This window comes from Petaurus breviceps, unplaced genomic scaffold (assembly GCF_028583685.1).
Source record: "Petaurus breviceps papuanus isolate PSGF00001 unplaced genomic scaffold, PetGlider_PUasm1.0 90994, whole genome shotgun sequence".
Classification (NCBI taxonomy): Eukaryota; Metazoa; Chordata; class Mammalia; order Diprotodontia; family Petauridae; genus Petaurus; species Petaurus breviceps.
In genome coordinates, this window is record NW_027187393.1 from 1,108,592 (window position 1) to 1,113,261 (window position 4,670).

Genomic DNA, 4,670 nt, shown 5'->3' on the forward strand with positions numbered 1-4,670 from the left:
TATGCCAGTCATTCCCTTGCTCAATAAATTCCAGTGACTTCTTACTGACTCTAGAATCAAATATAAACTACTTTTAGTTGGCTTTTAAAGTCTTTCACCACATCCAACTTACCTTTCCAAATTTATTACCTATTAGTCCCCTTCATGATCCAACCAAGTAGGCCCTCTTACTGTTCTCCATCCGTGGCTTTCATCTCCTGGTTCCATGCCTTTGCACAGGCTGTGCCTCATACCTAGAATGTACTTTCTCATCTCTACATCTTAATAGTTGTAGTTTTCTTCAAAGCTCAGATTAAGTGCCACCTCCTACACAAAGATTTTCTAAATCCCCTCCAGTTGCTAGGGGAACCCCCTCCCCCCAAATACCTGACATTTACTTCATGTGAATTTACCATGTATAAATATGTATTATTACATATTTCTCCTTCTGATAGAATTCAAGCTCCCTGAGGACAAGGACTGCTTCATTTTTGTCTAAGTATCTCCAATGCCTGGCACACACTAAGTGCTCAACAAATTCTTGCTTATTGATTAGAAGATGTAATGCCAAGTTCCCAAAACAACTAGAAATCTGTTTCATGGGAATATACAGTGCATGAAGGGAAATAATGTGAAATAAATTTGTAAAGGTAGGTTGGAGTCAGGTTGCAAAAACTCTTGAAGACCAGACTGAAAAAAAATGTATGCTTTATCTTAGAGGTGGGAGGAACCTACTGAAGGTTTTTGAGTAGTAGAATGATATAATCAGACTCATGCCTTATTTTAGTGACCATGTAGAAAACTAAATGGAGAGGAAAGAGACTAAAAGCAGGGGGACCTTTGATGAAGCTACTATAGTAGATGAGATAATGAAAACTTAAACTACAGTGGTAGCAATGTGAACATAGAGAAGGGGATGGAGATGAGAAATGGTATGGAAGTAAAATCAATAAGACAAGGAGACTAGGAAATTTACTGAATCTGGGGGTATGTGACATAGTGAAAGATCAAAGACTGGATCTGGCAGTTGTGAACCAGCATGACTAGGAGAATAGCGGTGCCTTTGACTAAAGGTGGAGCTTGAAGAAGTGACAGTTTGGGGGATATTGAATTTGAGATGTTGATAGGGAATTGAGAGAATTGTGGGAATCAAACTGACTCATCTTGTAAAACTGACCCCATTTTGAGACCAAAGTTTCGTTTTCCCTTAAATTCCACCTACTTGTTAATCATGGGAATTGAGTAACATCCTATTTCACATCTGGAAAAGTCCACCTCTCCCTGTTCCCAACTCTTGAAACTCAGTCATCCTCCCCACCCCCAAATGAAAAAGTCCCTAATCTCTCCTCCAATTAGAAATCAGATTACCTAATCTAGTATCCTGGTTTATATTCTCAAAATTATTTTCTTTTAATGAATAAAAATCTATCTCCCTCTGTATTCAAGGTCTAGTGCCAAGCTGAAGAAGCCTGGTTCTTATTTATTACATAATTGGCATGCACTGATATGCTTGGAAGCTTAAAACTTTGTTTCCTGTTATTTCAGATTTCAACCATCACAGTTTCTAGGTGGAAATACCCAACAGGTAATTGGTGATGGACTGTTATTCAGGATATCTATATCTACATATCTCTATACATATAGATATAGATATATGTATATAGATAAATACACACATACATATATATGTATATTATATATTTATATGTGATTGATAAGGAATTAGTACATGAGGAGAGACTAAAGATAAGTGAAAGGTAATAGGATGGTGAAAGTTCCTGGAGGAAATAGGAAGGGAATAAGATTTAATAACCACAACAATGATTATAATAACGGCACCTAATATTTATGGTGCTTTTCTTGCAAAGTGCATTGCATATATTGTTTTGTTTGAGCTTTACAACAAGTTGCAAAGTACATGTTATTATTCTAATTTTACAGATGAGGAAACTGAGGTACATAGAAGTTAACTGACTAAGGCTAATGTAGCTAGTTTCAGAGGTTCCCAAAGTGGGCAATACCACCTCCTGGGAGATGCTGGAATGGTCCAGGGGGCAGTAGTAGCCTTAGATACAATTGGAGGGTGTTGAATAAAAATAAGGGGGCAGTAGAAGCATAAGAAAAGAAGAGAAGAAAACTTTAAAAATCATTTGTACATGTTTCATCTGTTATGTAACAGAGTTAAAATCATATTGATTACATTATTTTCCAAATAAACACATAAAATGCAAATTATAACTGATCAGTGGTCAAGTCCACTGACAGGTCTAAATAAACAAGTGTTGGCAGGCAATTGTCAGGAAGTCCATCATGTATAGGCAGGAATATGTGCATGTAATGACTTGTTTACAATACAGTACTATATTGCATCATCAAAATTTCAATGCAGGAAAAAAAACACAAGTTTATGATAAATTATTAAATTTAAGATGCATCATTTGAAATATATACTTTATACTTTTTAAATTATGCAAATTTTTAAAAATTTAAAGGGCTAAAAAAAGTAGATTTTCAAGAGAGCACTGAGTAATTTTTTTGAAAAAGGGAACCTCTGCTAGTACTTCTTTGAGACAGGATTTGAACTCAGGTCTCTCTGACTCAAAGTCCAGCCCCTATCCACTATTCCACTTAACCATAAAAGTCCTAAGTATAGGGTTGGCTTTGGCAAGAAGGGCCAGAAGAGGAGAGGAGGACCCTCATGACATATTCTTTTCACAAAAATAGGAAAGAGGAAGGAAGGGTGGCATAGCATTGTTGAGAAAAGAATAGGCTTGAAACAACTATTACAGCAAGTGTGAGAGTCAGTAAGATGGAATAAAAAGTTTGCCATGCAGCAGTGAAAGCCCACCTGATTAGATAAGATAAATTTGTAGAGCAATCAGCAAGGTTATGTGACTTCATCCAAGAACATTCAGACACTTAAAAGCAGGACAGAAGGTAGATGGTGGGCATGACCCACAGTTAAAGATTAGCAAATTATGTCAAGTACTAGTAGCAAGGGGGCTAGGGATTCAATTCAAGGGGCTAGGGGAGGCAATGTATAGTTGAACTGATAAACTAGAGAGTTAAGACAATGAAGGGAGAAGGGAGGCCAGGGCAGTAGTGATGGCCTAGGATAATAGGGAGGGATAGGGCAGTTGAAGCTTGCATTGCAAACCAAGGACAGGTTTATAAGAAATAACACAATATACACACAAAGTCAGATACCCACCCCAAACAGGAAACGACATGTATATGGAAACATATACATCATTCTTCCTTGGATTCACAGATAAACATTCTTCTCCTAACACTTATGTGTAAGAGAGACATAGAGGGAGACACAGGCCTGGGTACAACCACTAAGATAGACATATACACACCTTCCTTCTCCCAATACATACCAAAAAAGACCGAAACATACATCACACTCAGTCATATACAGTGCATCCTCAAGGTCTCAGTGCAGCTTTAAGGTTTTTTTTTCTTTTTTTCCTTTACATTTAAAAAAAATTATTTATTTTTAGTTTTCAACATTAAGTTCCACAAGCTTTTGAGTTCCAAATTTTCTCCCCCTCCCTCCCCACCATGGGGGCATGCAATCTGATATATACCTTCACACCAATAAGTTTTGGGGTTTTTTTTGCCTTTTTGGAGGGCAATTGGGGTTAAGTAATTTGCCCAAGGTTACACGGCTAGTTTTTTTGTGTGGGTGTTGTGTTTGTGGCAGGAACCAAACTCAGGTCCTCCCGACTCCAGGGCCGGCGCTTTACTCACTACGCCACCTAGCAGCCCCTTGTACCAATAAGTTTTAATAATCTTTAATAACTTTCAATAATTATTAAAAACTTAAAACTGCACTAAGACTTTGGAGATACTCGTGTGTGTGTGTGTGTGCATGCATGCATAATTATATGAAGTAACTATATGGAGAGGAGAAGAAAGATGAAGCCTGTAAGAGGTCAATACTTCTGGTCTGTTTAAAGGGTAATGCTTTACAAAGCATTTTTAAATCTATGTTCTTATTTGATTATCAGAACTTTGTGAGGTAAGCAGGCAGGGTCATCCCTATCGTAGGGGAAAGAAGAGGAGTGGAATAAACATTTATAAAGTGTCTACTATACAGTCAAGCACTGTACTAAATGATTTTTTACAAATGATCCTCATGACAATCCCATTGTTGGAATGGGTACTATTATTATGGAGGAGCAGCTAGGTGGGGCCGTGAATAGAACAAAAGGCCTGAAGACCTGAGTTCAAATTTGAACTTAGAAACTTACTGTGTGACCCTGGGCAAGTCACTTAACTGTTTGTCTCAGTTCCTCCTCTGTAAAATGAGCTGGAGAAGCAAATGGCAAACCCCTCCAGTAACTTGCCAAGAAAACTTCAAGGTTTTCTTGGGGTTACAAAGAGTCAGACACACTGAAAATGACTTAACAACAACATCATCAACACTATTACTATCCCCATTTCATGGTTGAGGAAACTGAGGCAAACTGGTTAAGTTACTTGCCCAGTATAGTTAGTGTCTGAGATCAGACTGGAATTTGGTCTTCCTGACTCCAGGCCAAGCTGAGCCACCAACTGTCTCTAGAGAAAAAAAGATGAAAATATGTAGGTCTTTGTCACTACGTACCTCTAGACAGGAAAGATGTGGGTGTCTCTACACACACACACACACACACACACACACACACACACACACACACACA